The following is a 21,093-nucleotide window of genomic DNA, read 5'->3' as shown; positions in this document are numbered from 1 at the left end:
CCCCCCTCCTTGTTTTGCCACCCAATGTCAGAATACAGTTTAGTCATTTGGTCAATTGTTGTGGTACTCGATTTCTCCCTGGCTATTTCTTGATGGACAGCTGTTAATAAACCATTACTGGTATCTCGAGTCATTTTTAAATAGATTGATGCTCGCTTCTTCAGTACAAGTGCCTTTAGAGAAATCAAGCCCAATTCTAGTCTTATTATAGCCATCGGTATACAAGGGGCAAGGCCAAGAATACTACGCCAGAATTTTCCTTCGATTACCTGTAGCCAGCCTAGATCCATCTCCGATAGAGATTCTAAGCCATAGATTATGGCCGGGGAGAAGGCTTGTATGTACAGCTGCCGAATACCCCATAGCGTAAATCCACACTGCTTAATGGTGAACCTGTGAAACAGGGCCGTCAATTGAGCCGCTCTAATTACCCGCCCCTGTTTACAGGCCACATAGTCGCCAGTTGTTTCAAAATCTATACCCAAGTACCGATATTGGGGAACGTAGGTAATATCCTCCAGCCCTACCTTAAGTGATACACGTGATACTCTCTTTTTTGTGTATCTCATAACCTTTGTTTTCCCCAAATTGATACTCAGGCCATTAGCCTCTGCATATTTCCAAAGGGCCGCCGCAGATCTGCGTATTCCACTGATGGTGTAGTCGAAAATCACCAGATCGTCGGCGTAGGCCAGGACAGGGCAAGAGGCTTTGCCAATTTTTGGCGGGCAGTTGTTTACGGCGGCTATTACTTCGGGGATGTCAAACACATATAGATTGTATATTAGGGGCGCTGTAACACAGCCTTGCTTAACACCCTTATTTTGTATAATATTAGAAGTTGTGTGCCCTTCTTGGTCGAGTTTCAATTTTACTGTGTTGTTTTGATGTAGAAGTCTCAGATAATATATGAGACCTTTGGGACAACCCATTAAATTTAATTTCCACCATAGACGTCTTCTGGGGATAGAATCAAAGGCTGCCGCAAAGTCTATGTATAAGGCATATAGGGGAGGGGCCCCCGGTCTTAAGGCTCTAGTTCGTAAGATATCCATGATCATGATGTTTTGGGAGGTCGAATATCCCTGTCTGAACCCACTCTGGAATTTGGACAGTACACCAGCATCCTCAGCCCATGTTTGTAGTTCTTTTAATAGTAATGAGGCAAATATTTTCCCCGTGGCATCTAGCATTGAAAGCAATCTGTAATTACAGGGATCGAGTCTATTTCCTTTTTTAAACACGGGGATCAGTATTGCCTTTTGCCAGGAACTAGGTATTTTACCAGTTTTGATAATTTTCTCAAATAATATACTCAATAGACTGGCCCAAAAAGTGGGATGCGATTTGATAACAATATTGGATAGTCCGTTAGGTCCTGGTGCTCGTGATGATTTTATCTCTTTTATTTTATTAAGAATAGATTCATATGATATATTAAATGGAGCAACTGTTGGAGGACTATCCAATGCTGATAGGTTATTGTCCTCCGCCTGCCGGTTTTCCAAGTACCTTTCCCAGACTCTGGTTTCAATGGGATTGGTCAGTATCGCCTTTTGTGGGTCATATGCCTCATTTAACAGGGACCAGATGTCGCGAGTATTCCCTTTACATATGGTCCTCACTGTTTTTTGCCAGGCCAATAATCTGTCTGCTCTTTTTTTAGCTTTAATGGCCGCTCTGTATCTGTTTTTAATCCCTCTGACTGTTACATAATATCTTTCCCCCTGGGCCATGTCTTTTTTTACCTTACGGAGCTCAGCTCTTAGAGCTCTTTTCATGTCTCTAATAACTTTGTCATAGGGCATTCTTTTTTTACTTTCCGTACTTATCGTTGGCCCGACTGATGATGATGCATGCCTTTCTGAAAAAGCCAAAACCCAGTCTTCTATGTCTTCAATTGACAGCTCTTTAAAATTAGGCAACTTTATGTCATCTGCCATTCCCAGAGCCTCGGTTGCCAAAGAGATATTTTTATCCGACCAAGAAATCCTAGTACCGGATTTATTAGTTTTTACCATGCCTATGTTACTAGGCAGAGGCAACTCTCCGGAAATACTAATCTTACATTTCAATGCGGCGTGATCACTCCATTCATTAGTGATCACTATCATGTCTGTCACCAATTGTTGGAGCCTAGGGCACACAAAAATATAGTCCAGTGTACTGTATGAAGTCCCATTTGACCATGTGTGGTGGCCAGGGTAATCGCTAGCTGTTCTGCCATTAAGTATCTCCATATCCCAGGACTCGAATAAGTGATCCCAGGCCCCCCCCTCAGGATCCTTCTTATTGTGTATCATAACCCCGCTTTTTTCTAGTCTGGGATTCGACATTTTACTCACATAGCCTGACATATGGCAATTAAAGTCCCCAACGACAAGTACTCCCGAGTCTCTAGATGTATACAACCACTCAGCCAATAGCTCTTGAAGTGAGTCCTGTAGTTGTTCGCTTAACTTTGCCCCAGGCGGATTATATAGAGTGACCAGCAAAAAGGAACCCCTGGGGTTCTTGGGATCCGGAGTTACTTCGACTGCCATCATATTGCATTCAGCATTGCAGTCAACCTGTCTCGAACCCATTGTGTTAGCCACCCCAATGGTCAGGCCACCATAGGGTCGACCTTTTTCACCCCTCTTTGCTGCCACATGATATAATACATAGCCATCCAACAATAAGGGATCTATAGCCCATGTCTCTTGTAAACAAAAACAGTTACATTTGTCCAGTAACTTTATTGAACCCTCTGGGGATAGTAGATGAGTAAAGCCACGGGAATTCCAAGATAGAATCGTTAGATCTCATTGGTTAGAAATGATCTCAGGAAGCGCCTCCGCTAACCATTTTAAAATTTGTTGAGCTTCTGATGCCACCATCTTCTTACCCTTAAGTAAACTTGGGTAATCTGCTGTTGCTGAAACCGTATCTTCTTCTACTGTAGGCCCGTCTGGCTCAATTTCATTAAGATCAGCGTCGATTTCGACGTCTACTGCTTTTAGCTCCTCTTTATAGTTCCTTAACAGATCTGCAGTAGCGAGGAACTTGCAATGTAACGCCGATACTTTGGAGTTGGGGCCTTGTAAGGGTTCGACAAATACAAAATCGTCAGATTTAAGGACCCGCAATTGTGGGACAGAGTCTAATCTTGTCAGGAAGTCTGAACGCGATAGCCATTTACTATTTTTGCTATGATATAAGTTCTTTATCAGACAAATCCTATTTCCCCTTGTCCCCCTTTTGGTTTCATCGACAGCCACTACAGATGTTTCCAGATTTTCTGGGTCCATAGGCATTTCCGTAGATTTCTCTGGTTCAGGCTCTCCATTGTATTCCTCGTCCAACTCTATACTCATTGTCTCTACTTCAGACTCCTTGTCGGCCCCTTGCACAGGCAGCAGCCAGCTGGTGAGATAACCCTCTTTGATCGCCTTCCGTTTCTTGGCTCTTGCCACTCTTTTTCTACTTTTTTTGGTAGGTAGTCCCGTCTCTCTCTGATCTTGCACCGTTCGTGCCCTAGAACCACCTCTTTTGCCTTTTCCAGCCCTTTTAGCTAGTCTCTGTTGTTTTCGTGAAAAAAGAGGATTAGGGCTTGGCACATCCTGCTCAGCTTCCAGGCAGTCTTGCTCATCAATTTCATTGGCGATGTAAATTGCATCTGATAAATTGGCTTCAGCCTCTTCGACTGCCGTCTGTCTTCCTTTATTTTCCTTAGCAATCGACTCCGTATTTGCCAATATTCGCCCGGACATTTTGAGGAGAATCTTGAGCGCAAACTGCAATGATGCTACTGACGCCTGGATTTCCGCTATTTCAGAGGCCCCTGGAAAGGGCTTGTCCTGGGACTCAACTTCCACATCTGGGACATCCTCTGTGGAAGCCATTGCCAAGTTAGGTGAAAATGACAGTCTGTCTGAGCCGGGACCCACCACAATTGGTCCTAAAGGTGAGGTTATGGTTCTCTCCATTTGTGTGCCACTATTAATGCTTATGCTAGCCGGATGTGGTGTCATACTTTTTTGAATGTTTAGACATAGATCTAATAGTGAGTTGTTGTCTATGTCCTCAAAGTCTATCGATGCGAAGGCCTTATTACCGCAATGGGCTGGTATATCTTCATCAATAGCAGTAGAGTTAATTTCGCCAACTACATTCAATGGAAAGAATTCTGTGATCACTCCTTGTTTTATGGGAGGTATCTTCATTACTTTCTTTTTTAACCTAGTTTTTTCCATTACAGACCCCTTGTTGGCAAGGGTCTGGTTTACAATTTTCACCTTAGGTTTCCTTAGGTTATATGCGGTTTGTGCCCGTTCTATTCCTGCTTGCATAAGGGCAGGAAGTTATTAGTCTCTTTGCGTTATGACAAATCGTTTTCAGTCCGCACCTGGATCAAAGGCACAAGGCCAACCGTCTCCTGGTGGGGATATTGCAACTATAGGTACTTTTGCCTATATGGGTGAGACCGTCTGTATGTATGTAGTCCTCTGTTTGAATTTGTGGGTGGTGTAGTGTTCCTTCTTTAAAGGACTTAACCGGTTATTTGTCTCCTAATCGCCTCCACCTCTTAACACAGATAGCAAGAGGAGAGGCAACAAGGCTCCGCCGAGGCACTACTCCACCGAGGCACTACTCCACCAACCGACGACGTCACCAACTGGTGAGTCGGTCCTAAGGCGCTTCAATGTGCTCCAGTATTCAGAGCCGTGGCACATATAAGATCTCTGCCTGCTTACAAGCTTTGCAAGGCAGCCGGGATCACCCACAGTTCCTCAGAACACGTTGGGGATCTCACTCCTCTGCGGTCACCAGCCACCCTAGCCGCCTTGTAAGCCCGAGGCTGATAGCCCGAGGCTGGCTATCTGCCTGCCTGCTCACCCCCAGTACCCCCAGTACCTTCACACCGGCGGATTCAGCAGGGCTCCCACAATCCGCCGCCTACTGGGAGTCAACTGGAGGCCTCGCTCTCCAGCCGCCTCCAATACTGCCGTTGCTCCGCACCTGGATGCGGCACACCTCGGGCAGCCCGCGCAGGGACCAGAAGTTCGCCGTCGGCCTCACTCGCCCGCTGCCCAGCCGCAGGTACTCCTCTCTCCTCTCTCCGGGCCCCGTTCTCGCAGTTTGCGTCCGGATCGCAGGGTCCGAGGATCCGAGGAAGGGACCTGGAGCCGTCGTCACACACACTCACGCGTCAAGCCGCACCTCGCAAAAAAGCATCACGTGACACGCTGTGGAACTCGTTAGCAGAGGCCGCTTCCGACGCTTTCATTTTTACAATGGGCAGTAACATAGGAGATGAGGGAGTCCATGATGGTACATTACCTGGACGATTTCTTATTCGTCTGCCCCAAAGGTTCGGAGCTATGCAGGGCAACCCTGGACAAATTCGTGGAAATAACAAGCGAGTGGGGTTTTCCTCTGGCAGAGGAGAAAACGATGGGGCCAACGCATATTATCCAATTTTTAGGTATAGAAATTGACTCAAACAAGGGGAGGTGTCGGATCCCGGAGGACAAGGTGACAGAGCTGCTGAAGACAATAAAGGAACTACAAGGAAAAAACAAAGCAACAGTGAGAGAATTGCAATCGCTGGCAGGAAAACTGAACTTCGCAGGAAGAGTCATACCGCAGGGGAAGGTGTTCCAGAGAAGTATCGAGCTGAAAACGAGAGGTGCTACCAAAGGGCACCACAGAGTCAGGCTAGGAGGAGGAATCAAGAGAGATCTGGCAGTGTGGGCAGAATTTCTGAAAAACTTCAAGGGGGCGGTAATATGGCGCACACCGGTGAACGAGGAAGGTAAAAGGGTGTTGTTCACCGATGCAGCAGGTGGCTTTGGTTTTGGCGCAATACTGGGGAAAAAATGGTGTGCAGGCAAGTGGCCAAAATCATGGCAAGTGGCGGAATGGACAAAGAACATAACGCTACTGGAGCTCTTCCCGATATGGGTCGCGTGATGCGCATGGGGGGAAGAGCTAGGGAACAAGGAGTTGGCAGTATGGTCAGATAACATGGCGGTGGTGCACGTGTTAAACAAAGGAAGTGCGTCATGCATGATAGTATTAGAATTAATGAGGGCAATCACACTGGAAAGCCTAAAAATGAATACATGCATAAAGGCGAGGCATATCGCTGGGGAAGAAAATGTGGTGGCTGATGCAATCTCTCGCTTTCAGTGGGAGAAATTCAGGGAGCTGAGACCGGACGCCGACAAGGAAAGAACGCCCACGCCGCGGAAGGCATGGGTCCCGTTGGAGGCACTAGAAAGGAAAGCACGGTTGGCCACAAGGTCGACTCAAAAGAAGTGGGAGAAGAACGGAGAAAAGAAAGGGTCATCGACAAGCTGACCAGAAATGCCCTGACGTACAAAATGGGTAAGCAGTACAAAAAGCATGTAAAAGATGTGTTGGTGGAGACAGGTGGAAAAAAGGTGGAAAAAATTTCAGCGGAAAAAATTTGTGAATTTCTCAAAGGGTCATTTGCCAGAGGGAAAAAGAAAAGCTGGGCAGCAGCGCACCTGGCGGCGGTGGCATATACCACAAAAGTGGCGGGCATACCGGACCCGACTGACAGCGCTAAGATAAAATACGCTATGAGGGGATGGGCGAAGTTAGAGGGGAAGAAACCAGATAGCAGAAGGCCGGTAAATTTTGGGAAATTGATAATTCTGTTAAAAGTGCTGCAAGACACATGCAGCAGCACATACGAAACCGCGCTGTTCAGGGCAGCATTTGCGCTAGCATACTATGGAGCTTTCAGAATAGGGGAACTGGTGGCCAGGAATACGGGGGCAGGAGACGGCCTAGCAAGGAAAGATGTTAGTATGGGTATCAAGGGGATGTCTATAATGCTAAGGAAATCTAAGACAGACCAAACGGGGAAAGGGAGAGCAATAGATTTCAATTGCATTAGAGAGAAGGACCACTGTCCCAGATGCATCACCCAAGAATTTCTAGATCGGCGACCGGAGGTCGACGGACAGTTATTAATTCATAGGGACAGCAGCGCACTCAGCAGGTACCAGTTTCAGGCAGTATTGAAACAGGCGGTGGCGAAAGTAGGATGGGATCCAGCCGAATTTGGGAAACACTCTTTCAGGATAGGGGCAGCAACCTCTGCGTGGGCGGGGGGCCTGGGAGCAAAGGGGGTGAGAAGAATTGGGGGATGGAAGTTGCAATGTTTTAAAAAATACATAAGGGAAGAACTGATATGACACTTATCTCCCCCATTTCCACAGAGGCCGGACCATACAAATCGGCATGGATTGTGGGGCACTCTTTTGTGACCCGGGCGGGCAGGTGGCTGGAAGAGGTGAAGCAAGGACTACATTTCAGGAACACAATTACGTCCTGGTGGGGCCTCCCGGGGATGCACTGGGAGGACATCCACGACAGGCTGTCGGACCCGATAGGTTTCAGGGAGCCTCCCCCCCCCCCCGCGAGTACCTGGTTATACATCTCGGGTGGAACAACCTGGTGAGCACAAGCAGGGGTAAATTACATAGCATAGCCCGCAGCTGGTGGAAAACCGAGATTTTTATGTCAGAGATAATACCAAGAAGGTACGGGGCACAGAAGAGGCACGCAATTGAAATAGCCAGAAAGAAGCTAAATAAATCAGTAGAAAAGTACTGCAAGAGCACAGGGCTGCATTTCATAAGACATGGCTTACACCGGAACAATCCGGACAGGTTTCACCAGGATGGGGTGCACCTATCAAAGAAAGGGATGGGGGGTTTTTCCAACAACATTTTTAGGGCACTCCAGGAACGGGGTTGTAGGTAAGGTGCTTTTGGGGGGGGAACCTGAGCAGGCGTAAGGAACACCCGCTCAGGTGTGGCGGCATGTGCCCAGGAACGAAGGCTCAGGGATAACAAGGACTCAGGAGGAGCCTTGGTCAACTTCGGAACTGGACACAATGTGCCCAAAAGTATATGGCAGTGTAATTATTTTGTTGTGTTGTATTTTCTGTAAGAAAATAAAATGCCTACGGCCTACAACTTTTCCATACACATAAGTTGTCTGTGATTTATTACTTAGGTAGGGATCTGGTAAGAGAAGCAAAGTGAACCCACACTACTCAGCCTATCACCCAGGCCCCGGGCCGCATGAAATGCGGGACAATAGAGGGTCTGGGAGATTAGGCGCGGGGTGGGGGAAAACGGCGCGAAAGCGTAGGGAGGGGTGTCCGAATTGCACCACAAGAAGCAAAAGCCCAGGAAGGGCAGGAAACAGCACCTGGGAAGGTGCGAAATGTAACAGGGTCAGGGGGCTAACCCGGCCGCCCCCAGGAAGGAACAAAAGGCCAGGGGGGTATAAGTAAGCCTGGAAAAGGAGAGGCAGCACAAACCAGGTAAGAGCTCACCTCTCTCGGGTAGGCTCTTAGTGCCTGGAGAAGATGAAGGAAAACCGTTTGCCACCCAACCCACCCTACAAGAATAACGGAAGAAGAGGGGTGCAGACAGGAGCCGGTACGCCGAGTACTCTCTCGGTACACGGTCTAAAAAAGAAGGAGCGGGCAGAAGTAAGAACGCTGAGTACTCTTGCGGTACACGGTCCAAGAAAAGAAGGAGCAGGCAGAAGAAGGAACGCCGAGTACTCTTTCGGTACACGTTCCAAGACACGTTGTAGGCGGCATGTGCCCAGGAACGAAGGCTCAGGGATAACAAGGACTCAGGAGGAGCCTTGGGCAACTTCGGAACTTGACACAATGTGCCCAAAAGCATATGGCAGTGTAATTATTTGGTTGTGTTGTATTTTCTGTAAGAAAATAAAATGCCTACGGCCTACAACTTTTCCATACACATAAGTTGTCTGTGATTTATTACTTAGGTAGGGATCTGGTAAGAGAAGCAAAGTGAACCCACACTACTCAGCCTAAAGGCCTGTCCAAAGAGGCCAGTGCTGAAGAGCACGCCATAATTCCCTTACATGGGTCAGACCTGTTCAGGGGACTCGGTGCTGAGGAAAGCGGCCTCCTCTCCTAGACCTACCGCCTTTACGAAAGAATGGTAGTGTGGGGTCATTTACAGGGAGACAGTGTTGAGGGAAGCGGCTTCCTCTCCCAGGCTTGAGGCTTGTTTAGGCCTAGTGCCTCAGGCCTATGGGCAGAGGCGTTGCTAGGGGTGGGGCCGTGCTGAGGGGGCTATAGCCACGGGTCTTTTAGTTGTAGAACACATTAGCAGCTCGGGGGGCTACAGCCAAAATGCTATCTAACCCAGGCTGCCGACATTAGGATAGCCCCGGATCTTTTCCAGACCCAGCAACTCCCCTGCCTGTGGGCCTGTCCAGGGAGCTCGGTGCTTGGCCCTGCCTGTGGGCCTGTCCAGGGAGCTCGGCTCTGGGGGAAAGTGGACTGGAGGGCTCTTCTCTACCAGGGCAAAGGCCTGTCCAAGAAGACGGTGCTGAGGACAGCGGCTTCCGCTCCCAGGCGTAACACCTCCAGGGACCGCGGTGCTGGGGAGAGAGGCGCCGAGAGAGGCCTGAAGAATCCCCGTTCAGAGGCGAGGTCTGTCCCGTGAACGCGGTGTTGAAAAAAACAGCAACCTTTCCTCCTAGATTTGACGTCTGTCCAAGAAGTCGATTAGGAGAAAAGCGCCTCCTTCCCTGTGCGGCCTAGGTAAGGCCAGTCCAGGAAGTGCAGCGCCGAGGCGAGCGGTGGGCTGGCTTGGAAGTCCGTGCCGGGGAGATCAGATTTCTTGTCAGGCACAGGGCTTGTCCACTGAGCCAGGTGCCGAGAGCGACGGTGCTCTTTTGCAGGCCTCAGGCCAGTCTAAGGAGACTGCTGCCGAGGAGGGAGCGGCCTACTTTCCGGTCAGGCCCGAGGCCTGGGCCTGTCCACTGAGCTTGCTGTTGAGGAGGGAGCGGCCTCCGTTACTGCGAGGCTGCCTGAGGCCTGCTGCTTCCTCACAGGGTGGGTGGGGGCTGGGGCGGGCCCAGGGTTTTCCTTTGCTCGGGCCTGAGGAGGAGGAGGAGGAGGGGGATGAGGAGCAACGCCTGGGCTCCACCCCAGTGAGGGAGGCTGAGAGAGAGGAGGGTGGGGGGGAGAGGAAAGGAGGGCTCCTCATCCGCTCAGGAAGGAAAGCAGCTGCAGCAGCATCCCTGCTCCCGTCCTCAGGAGGATCCAGGGGGAGAGGGAAAGAGGTGAGGTGCGTGGCTAGCAGAGTACACCCCCCATACTGCTGGGAGTGGGGGAGATTGCCAGCAGCTTCCAGGGCACACAAAGCAGCTTCCGTCGGGGTGAGGGCTGCGTTAAGACCGTCCATGGGTGTCCGGCCTAGGCAGGGCCATCGCCTTCCAGGGTCGGCGTCCATGGGTATCCGGCCTAGGCCGGGCCATCGCCTTCCAGGGTCGGCGGGATGGATTTTTATAAGGGTGGGGGGGAGAGGGGCGGTTGTGAGGTGGAATTAAATGATCGCCCGGCTCCCTAGGGCCCCGGAACATACTGCCGGGAAGGATCCCATACGGCCGGTATAGGCCCGGCCTGGAGAGCCTGCTTCACGGGAGCTTCCGTTTTCCTAGGCCTGGTTTGAAAGAATGGCTCCAGGCAGAGGTGGCGGTGGTGGTGGCAGAGGGGGGCTTGCACGGTGGGATGAAAGGCAAGGCGCCGTTCGTCCGTGTTGGGGGAGGCGGCACAGCAGGGAGTTGCATGCAAGCAGCGTAATTGCATATGTTACTGGTACATGAAGGGTGGAGCCAAGGCCACCGGTACTCGAACCTGTGACCTGGACGTCACACGAATGTCCAGGTTGAAGGCATTTACCCAGGACACCACTGCCCCCACCCCCCCACATAGACATTCGTGTCGGATGGCAAGAGCGAATCCGCTGGCTGGGATCTCTAAACGTGAAAATATGGGGGTGCTTCGTGAGAGAAATAGGGCGACAGGCATAAGAGGGTGCATTTGGGGATGTTTAGATTCAGCAGGGCGGGAGCCCGAGTTTCTGGCCCTACACAGGGGCTGTTTCATCAGATGTATCATGAAGGGCTTTCTTGAAGGCAGAGTTGGGGATTTGCCGTGTGCTGTTGTTGGAAAGCAGTACATGCATTAGCTTGTGGTGTTTTTGTAAAGCAGCGGTGGGATATACTGATCACGGACATAGAATCATAGGACATAGCATCGTGCTCAGGTAGCCCTACTTAAAGGTCATGATAGAGACGCTCTAACTTGAAGGGTTAGAGACCCATGCCCGGATAACTAAGCAGGAGCGATTTGTGGCATTGGCATTTGTGGCATCCCCTTTTTCCATCCTCCCCTTTCTCAAGCATTGGGGGTCCTCTCTCCCTTGATATGATATAAGTCTTTTATAACGCGCCTGTACACAAGTGTTTCTAGGCGCAATCCTTCTGCCATCAGAGGACATTGATCTATTTCTTAAGGGATCAGAGCACCTCTGGCTATTGCTGCACCCTCCAGAAGTTCTACCCCTTCTTCATTCATAAGACCCCATTCCGCCATCACAATTCCTTTTTTTCCCTTTTACACTATAAGGTCCTCACAGTATTTATCCATCCTGCAGAGAGACCTCTCTCCTTTTCCAGGCATCAGAGCCCCCTGTTCCCCAGCAATGGGGCTGCAGCCCCTTATTTTCATCAGTTATAAGAAGTCTTCTTTCACCATTCTCAAGTTATGAACCCGCCCCCCATTCTCCCGACCTCAGATTTTCTCCCACTATTTCCCCAGCCACCAGAGGCTTCTCCTCCTTGTTTCAGCTACTAAAGCCCTCTTTTCTCGATCCATAAGCGGTCTGCTCCTCTTTCTCCAATCATCGGAGGCCCTCTCCTCCAGATATCAAACCAACCCTCCAGCCATTAGAGGTCCTTGCTGTTTCTGTAGTGACTAAGGCTGCTCTCCTTTTTTTTGGCACCTGATAATAGTGTCTCCATTCTTCACAGCCTACCTTTGACCAGACACCAGTAGTGCTTCCCCACTTTGCCAACCCTCAGATGTCCTTAAACTAATCCTCGACCTCCCAGATATATTTTCCCTCTCGTTCAGCCATCAATTCCCCCATTTCATCAGCTGCCAATTCTCCAGTCATCAGAATTTCAAACACAATTTCTCGTGCTCCCATATCTTAATTCTCCAGCTACCTGAGATCTCCTTGCTATTTCTTCAACGACCCCTCTTTAGTCTTTTTACCATCTGGGGCCCCTCCCTTTCCCATCCATCGTAGCCCACTGCCCCATCTTCAGTATCTCCAGACATCTGAAGTCTAACACTAGTTCCCAAAGCTCCAGAAGACTCTCTTCTATCTTACATCCATAGTCGTTTTTCTTCCCATTTTGCCAGTCATTAGAGGGTTTCCCATACTTTCCTCAGCCGTGATAGGCTATCTTCCCGTTTTGGTGCAATGTTCTGGAGCCTGATAGTCCCCCTGGTGTTTTAGGTGTTGAGGCAGGTGATTATTCTAAAATGTCTGCAATTAATGGACATTTTTTGGCCAAATGTGTGTAACCTGGACAAGCTGCCTTTATTTTGTAAAAGATTGGTTTACATTGGCGCCATCAGAAAGATGGCTTTTGTTTATAATTGTTGGCACTCCAATAATATGTAGGAACATATTTCTGCCTAAACATTCCCAAAATGTTTTCCTGATGTCCTTTCAAGGGGTCGAAAAGAGCAAAGGTGTGCCAATTGCTGATCCAGTCCGAATTCAAAGACTACTGACCAGCGAGGAAGCGGCTAGTCGAGGCACTAGCCTCCAGAGACGCACTATCCAGTGCACATCATCACGCCCCAGGTTACCAAATGTACGACATATACTCACTTGCCTTGATAACGACCCTTGAGTGGTCCAAACACGTGTCAGCACCTTCAGTAACATTAAAGATCTACTGGCACAAATGGAACCAACAGGCTCGCGTTTTCATTAATTGAGCCCTAACAAACAAACCGCAAAGTCTATTCAAGACTGCATATGAACTGTGTGTGCAGCTACCAATATCGTAGGAATCCCACATCCATCCAATTTCTAATTCAGTTGTTTACAGTTCAATTATTAGCTGATTGGAACCAAATGCTTTGTGATTAATTGCCTGATGTATTACTTTGGGCTGATGACATCATATTTTCCAACAATGTCTTTATGGGAGCGCACACATTGGCACATTCTTAATGCCAGGTCAAAGACACAATCAAATAATAGTTTATCACATCTTTGCATCCTGTACCATCCCATAATTTGCAGTTGTTACCCAGTGGATATAAATCAGCTTATATAGCAAAAATAAACACAGCTAATTTTCATTACTTAGCCCTTTTGGAAGTTGTGTTCAGTCTTATAATCCACTTTGATCTCTGTTTAGCTAAATGTATCGTTGCCATATTCTGACAATACCAGTTAGTGTGTCAAACTTAAACAAAAAAAAAAGATTGGCAAAGCCAACAGTTTGGGCTTTTGTGTAGGCATGGGAAAGGCACTTGTTAGGCACAGCCGTAGTGGTATTAACTACCCATTGTTGGTAGCAGGTGCAAAATGGTGCGAGTACCTGGGCATCTAATAGCAATGCCTAGCAAAAGCTTAAAACATATACACATGCCAAACATGTTGGCTTTACAATGCTTGTTTGAAACATTACTTCAGTGAAGGACTCAAGAGTGTTTATAAATCGAGTGGCTGAAGGCTGGACTGGTAAGGCATTTTTATTATACCAGTAGTGTGTTTACAACTCCAATTAAGTCATTAACTCTCAGAAGACGTCTTTGAACAAACCCAGGCAGGCACTTTGAATGCAAAGTCTGATGGTAAGGCTTCATTAAAGGGAGCTCAAAGAGTTCCCACAAGGCAGTGTTTTAGGGGGGCAGAGGCAGGAATGGTTGGGAATGGCCATAGGGATTAGCATGGCCATGGGAAGGCAATAGGTGGGCACATAACAAACACCTAGATCCTGTGTGTCCCTTCTCATATGTCATTCTGCCGTGTCCCACCTCATATGCCATTCCTCCCTATCTGTACTCCAATGCAATAGTTTCGGTTTGTAGTTGTCACAGCAAGTGACACCTCATAGCCCATACTAAAAATACACATTTGGGGTGTTGCAATGATATTTTACATGAAGTGTAGTAGCACTGGCTGGATTCGGTACATTAACTGCATTGAAATATTCCAGTCTCGTCAGTCCTTTATTTTATGGATAACACTGCCTTCAAATTTCTGTCCACACTGGCAGCACAAAAAGTAAACTACAAAATTCGATTCCCAATTTAAGGATTGGCACATTTTAGATTGCCATTATTTTTGGTGATTTCATTGATTATGTGAATCAATCGGTGGCTATGAATGGATCTGTGTCCTGGCGCTCTTCTGTCGGAGGTGGAAAAGTGACTTTGTGTTGATATCCTCTTCGGATTTGACAACTTTTGTATCTGTTTACTTTGGATACTTTTTAGGGAAAATGTAGATATGGGTCTGTTTTTCACATTTACTGATGTTTGGGGAAACCCCTCTAACATGGCACATAGCTCCTGAACCCAGTGGTATACCTGTGTCTTCCTATTACTTTTCTTGGGTATTAAGAAACTAGTGTGGTCCTTTCTTTTGCTGGGATCTCGAAAGCAAAGCAATTGCTGCTACGGTTGGGACGTGTGGAACAATGGGGCTATGCCTTGTTAAAGTTATGCATGGATGCAGTGCTTCAGATACCATTTTGAGATGGGAGTATTTTACTCCCTATTTTTAAACTTTGAGAGTAAATGCAATTTCAACAGAGTAAAAATTAGTGTTCTCCTTTGCAAGAGAGTAAAAGGTGTGTGCATTCAGCAGACAGGTGCAAAAAGCTAACAGTATGGAAATGATTCTCATGCATGAGCAGTCCACATTGTGACAGAAACACAGGTTTCCCTCACAACTAACAAGATCAAAGCACCCTCTCACCAATGGAACAGATGTGCACTAACACTCTGAGCTTCCCTTGCATGTACAGAATGTCATGGTCAAATGTTGGCTGGACAGTTAGCCTTACACCCTTCAGAAGTCAGCACTTTTATCAACTGAGGTAATAATAATTACAGTGCTTTTTAGTTGAAGGAAGCCTGCATGAGCCACTACATAAAATTGAATGCATGTGTGGATTACCTCAACACGGACCGGTCTTGCTTAGTTTCTATTTCAGTTACAAATGAGACCATTTGTTTTTGTAACAGCGCTTGAACTGGCTGAAGTGTCAGGTTTTGAATGTAAGAATTATAGTCTTGAAGATTTGAAAGATGCTATGAACCCTGTGAGTGGTGTAATGACAGTCACTGAAGTGTGAGCAAGTGCCTTGCTGCCGCTGACCAGTTCTAGTACCATTTACCACACTGGCTCCAAGCTAAGGTTAGTGGATGTTTAAACTAGATATTCATTACTCATCTGTGTCTCCTATATGGTTTTGAGGGGCACATATTTTACACCCTTTTTATAATTGGAGTGTTAATGATAATGTGTTCTTTATAGTGCTTTTATTCAGTGTTTTACATATAACATTTTTATATATACTTGTTACCTAATCGAAATGGGTACTCATTTTATCTACCTTGGAAGGATGAAAGGCAGAGTCAACCTTGCCGGGATTCGAACCTGCGACCTGCATATCATACACACATCGCAGCAGTGAGCGCTCAACCCGCTCCACTATCTTCACGGCGTGTTAATTAAATTGTAAAAGTAAAAATGATTTGCTTGCACAGTGTAAAATGTATGCGATAGGCAACCAAAACATGACTAAACTTGAAAATGAATAGAACACTTTAGCAATAAAACAGAGTTGTGTAGCAAAGATATAATATTACATTTGTAGAAAACGTTCTACATATTTATATGAATGAACACACCACATATATGCATCTTAATGATAAATGCACACAATGCAGGAACATAGAAAATATTTTTGTGTAATGCATCCATATATTCACTTGGAGCATAATTTGTTAGTTACAAAGGATACTTCCCAGTGGTAACTAACTTATTACTGATATCACCCTAACATCCCAGGAAAATAAATATATCTACAGATACAAAACAGAGAAGCTGAACAAAAGAAACCACTAATTATTGACCATGCGCTAGTCCTTTCTGAAAGGCTAAATGTACACAGTTCAGAGAGCAATGTCTCCTTTTAGACTGCTTCTCTGGCATGCCTTTACATCCAGGCAGATGTAAATCATGATGTAGAAGGGTTCTGTCAAGTGACCCGATCTTTGGACTGTCCTATGCTCTCAATTAGTGCACACTAAAAGGTAAAAAGGCCTGGTACAACCCTTATCTGGAGGCCTGCATGAATGAATTTGGCAGTTGCCTGAGGTATTCTTTTACGTGTTTTAGTACCCGTCTGTCCAGAACATCTTAAAGTGAGCTGCCTGCTGCAAGCGTCTGTAGCATACAGGCCAACCTTTAGAAATGAATATGCAGGCAAAACAAGAAGATTTTCGTTTTGTGGGTGTGATTTCCATTGGCACCTGTTGGCAGGCATTTGCTGTTGTGTGTGGAGAAAGGATTCCCATTATACAGGGATGAATTTAAGTAATAAGATCCCGGCGGGTAGACCCATCCCGTCTGTAATGGTCTGCTGCCCAAATTAAGAACCATGGTGCTTTAAAAGTCTGCAGTTTGGTCGTGCACTTTTTGTCGACCTGAATTCCACATGTTTTTGTTATCCGAGGGTCTCTTCCAACACCCCCACCCCTTATCCCCTACCCTTACATACACATATATATGTGTATGTGATTGGACAATTCGACCAAAAGGGCACAGCCAAACTGTAGACTTTCAAAAGAGTCTTTTAAAACATGGGTTATTACTTTACATGGTTTTGGCGGTGTTGTAAATGGCAGGATTGGCCCACCTGCAATGCTCTACCGATACGGGTGGGTGCCATGTGGTAGTCTGTTGTCAATATCCATTACAGAGCCATAATGGACACTGAAAAGTGACTACCAGTGACAGGATTCATTGGTGGGGGAAGTAGATCCTGTTTTTTTTTTCTTTCTTTTTCTTAAATGCTTTTACACTCATGTTTGTCCGTTGCAGGTACTAATTCGTTTCCAGGTTAGGTGGGAGCACCAGAGGTAGAGGTGCGGGTTGTGCGGCTTGCAAGTTGCTTAGAACGCAGGCTTCAGCAGCTGTTGGAAGCCTGTGTTCTGAACAGCCTCATTGGCTGAGTGCCCTTCTCTGCTTGCTAATGGAACTAAGTGTCCTGGTGGTTTTGCCAATCATGGCCAGGAGATCTGTCTGCTCTAGACTGTGCAGTGTTGTTTCTAGTGTTTATTCTTTTCTCAGTAAAGAAAGTAACTATTCTAAATTGAGAATGTCTTGATATGTTTTATGGGTTTTGCAATGCACAGCAGACCTCCGGATAAGAATTTGGAGTAAGAGTATGTTACTCCATATTTTTGGAAGTTGGAGGTAAAAGGATTTATTACGGAGTAACATCATAAATCTCCCTGAGGGCATATTTATGAATTATCTTTTAATTTGAAAATAGAGTCATTTTTCTTTTCATCCAAACACTATGTTTAGCGAACAATTCCTGTAAATGAAAAGAAGTGCTTTCATCATTTGGGTCATCACATCAAACAGCGCTATAGCAGAGGACTTTTTGTGAAAGGTGCTGCTCATGTCACTGACCTGAACACATCCTCTTTGTAGTGGAGGTGGTATGAAGAGTGACAGATACACTACCTTTTTACCAAATGGGAGTATTGGCTTGATTTAGGCAGCAACATAGGCAGGTAAGCCACTTATCTGGAGCTTTAGCCGTATCTGCTATTTTATTGTCTGCTTCGTAGTGCTTTTGCCACATGGATTGGGAGAGTATATCGGGCAATTATGATAGTGAGCCAAGCACTTTAATCCGAGTCCAAACCCTATACTTGTTGGAAAATGTAGGTTTTCCCTACTTTGCAGTACTTGCCACAAAACCAGTCTTGCAGAATAAGGTTTTCCATAGGGCAGAGCCTTGTGTGTGGCGCCTTTACTGTTGTGGTTTATTATGCGGTGACCTTTCCACTCGGGGAGTTCCTTTCCCCCCAATTAAGTTATCGCCCAACAAAGCACTCTTCTTATGTTATGGTTCAGTTTGGTAAGGCCTCCAACCCGTCTCGCACCCAAGCTCAACAAATACCCGGTGCCACAATGGATTACAAACCAGGCTGGTGTGTAGTAAGAATATAGATGTATTAATTTATTTAAACTAAATTTGACGAATAGACTATCAGCCACCACTACTGTGGCAACACAAGAACAAAAATTACTTCCGTAATGGCACCAACACAGAGATAATACTGAGATATGCAGTCGCAATTTCGCAAAACTTTCTTTTCAAATCATCCACCAATACAGGAAAAGAACAATTCAACACACACAGTGATTGCTGATTTGGTTATAATACCTTTTTTCTCCCAGCAAACCTCACCCTCCAACAACACTTATACTTGACCCCTCTAAATTGAAGCCAAGGGCCAGAGAGTGGGAACAGAATGGAAAAATCGTTTTGGGGTTCTGATAAAAAAGCACTCTTCGGAAAATCGTTTTCTTACTTATTAGCCCAGATGCAATATGTGAGAAAGAAAAGCAATGGGGAAATTATGTTTGCCAAACTTAAAAAGAACAGGTAGAGCTTTGTGGTTAGGGTCAATGGGAACAAAGGGGCAATTTCGTGTTTCCAACCACACATGCAGAGGAAATACAAGGCTTCGCACTTCTGATTTAAAATGAAGAGGTTCAATGGGGAATTTCATTTTGCACCCTGCACCCTCACTTGGTAACAGGGTTTGGGGATCAATTCTTTTGTAAAATCTTTAGGTATATAACGGCTCAAAACACACTGGGAAGAGCTTGTTAGTTTTGAATGCTAACAAAACATATCCTGTGATTTCTGTAGGGGGAATTCATTGATTTACTTTAATTAAATAGGCTATGGATCTACCCAGACAAACAGGATATTTTGCTATGGGGAAATACTAGAACAATACTTGAGAAAAATGCAGGGCCTACACAATTTATGGCTTTGGGATTGTTTTACTTACAGGAGAGGCCTTGTAATGGGCATCCGAGAACAGCAAGGCACCTCTGGGACAACAAGGGTGCAAGTCAAGGATAGTCCCTTCTGGCTCCTCCAAGGGGTCCCAGTCCGCTTCTATGTCTCCTGGTCCCTGTTGCCAGTGCAAGATTTGGGGCCTCTCTGCTTAGGTGTTTCTCGCAAGAGTTCAGCAGCAGGTTACCTCCCGGAATAATTGAAAAGGCCCAGTTCTGATGCAAACTGGTTTACTTATAGGGCAAATGACATCACAAACTTGTCATTCCTGCGAAAGGGATTGGTTAGTTTTCTCTACTCACCTGTGTGTTACTAGGACAAGAAGATGAGGGGTGTGAGTTAGGAGAGCTGTGGGAGGAGAAAGCTTTGTCATCCCAAACTGACATGTGGGCATGGCATGTTCAAACTTCTGTTATGTTTATCACACAAAAATCGTTTTGGCATGGTTCAAAGGGGTTTACTGTCACAGTCTGGAATGACCGTTGTGGCATATACGCTGCCCTTTTTATGAAATAATATGTATTATTCCATTAACTAAACTCCAGCCTTTCCTAGTCTTAATTAAGCATGTGCTCAGCCCGAGGCTGGCTCGTGTTTATCTTCGTCCATCCCTTCTTGGCCTTGTAATGGCCCTGGCTGCAACTCTAATGTACATTTTATGGGAGTTGTGACCTCAAGGTCACTGCTGCTGAAATAACAGACATGGCTTTATATATTTCCATCGTAGTTTAAATCTAGGCAGTGTATTTCTTTATATTTTGTTGCCCAATGGACCTGATTGATTGACAACCAGACCTCCCTCTCCAGAACCAGCAGCGGAAAGGTTTTAGGGGTTAAGTTTCATTTTCAGGAAAAATGCCCAGCTGCATGTAAAATCCTGCAAGAAATGGCTTTTGAACTCGCACACAATGTATTTTACATGACATTTTATAAGGCACTTTGACCTTATAACCATGTGTAATGTACTTCTTAAATCTCACAATTGGAAAATATGTGGTTATCACTTCTAGATTGTCCATATGTATAGGGCAGTTACATGGGAAAACCATGTTGAAACTCTGAAAGTCTAGTAGGCACTTCTCTCTGCATAGTGTCATTTGGATAAGGAAAAAGGAAGTTCTTTTATTCCTTTGAATTGCAATAAGCTTGGTTTATCTCGAGATTACTGGAGCACAATCTGGTATTACATTGAAGATAATGTACACACATCTATCTGTCTCTTTATGTAAAAAGTGTAGCTTTCAGTGGATTTAGTAAAAAAGCATTTTCAGCCACACGTCTTTCCCTTTCCTTGCTGAAATGCACTGCACATATCTTTGCACTTTTGAACTTCCTAGCATATGTCTCTTTCATTTGAGATTTAGGCCTGTCTTTAGTTCAATAGGCCTCATGTCCGACATCGCCATTTCTGTGCTGGCTTTAGACTTCAATGGGACTTTACAAAACTCTCTGGCCTCTTTATTTCTGTCTTTCAGGGGCTATATTTCACCCCACATTACTCTCAACATGTTTGCATTTAGTTACATGGAAAAAGGGTATGTTTTGGGGACTCCTTGGGTCTCCGTTCGTTGGTGGGACTGGATCAGTTTCCTTCCATCGATTGTTTTGTACAAGAGAGGGTGTTTCATTCTACCACTGTATTCTTGACCACCGCCAGTGTATCACTGTCCATGCTACTGTGATGTGGCAATTCTTATGTAGGATGAGTGGGCTAGCATGATCTTCCCAGTATGATCTTGTGCTCGTTTTGTATTGGTCATTGCCTTGCCTGGGCACCCTGGGCAGATGCAATTACAGTAGTAAAATGAAGAGAGAACTTCTACAAGGACTATGACTATGCAATGGGACCACTCGAGGGAGACCTTACATTGAGAATGGCACATTTGGTGAATTTAATGACCTGACAAGGTATAATTAGCACCTAGGGTGAATGTATACATTATGTATTTATTAGTTTTGGAGTTAGAGTTTATAAGTTTAGTTTCTTTATTTGTACCGCGCACCGAACCCTGAGGTAACTGGGCACCCAGGCTTATACAAAGTTGCTTACATGCAGTTACATACAGTTTAGACAATAAAAAG

The 21,093-nt window shown here is 46.1% G+C and overlaps 1 protein-coding gene across 2 annotated transcripts in view; it reads left to right on the top strand.

Annotated features, from left to right (window-relative positions):
• The first annotated feature begins 10,010 nt into the window (after positions 1–10,010).
• Positions 10,011–21,093, top strand: part of GNB2 (G protein subunit beta 2) — a 447,265-nt gene continuing 436,182 nt past the window's right edge. The window contains exon 1 of one of the 2 annotated variants that reach the window (XM_069644804.1): positions 10,011–10,140. The gene's annotated coding sequence lies outside the window, so the exon portion shown is untranslated. Of the gene's footprint in view, positions 10,146–21,093 lie in introns of both variants that reach the window. The other variant, XM_069644810.1, reaches the window with a different exon arrangement.

Source organism: Ambystoma mexicanum, chromosome 1p (assembly GCF_040938575.1).
Source record: "Ambystoma mexicanum isolate Mex_15411 chromosome 1p, UKY_AmexF1_1, whole genome shotgun sequence".
Lineage (NCBI taxonomy): Eukaryota > Metazoa > Chordata > Amphibia > Caudata > Ambystomatidae > Ambystoma > Ambystoma mexicanum.
The sequence above is the reverse complement of the archived record's forward strand: the minus strand, read 5'-3'. Positions and strand labels throughout refer to the sequence as shown.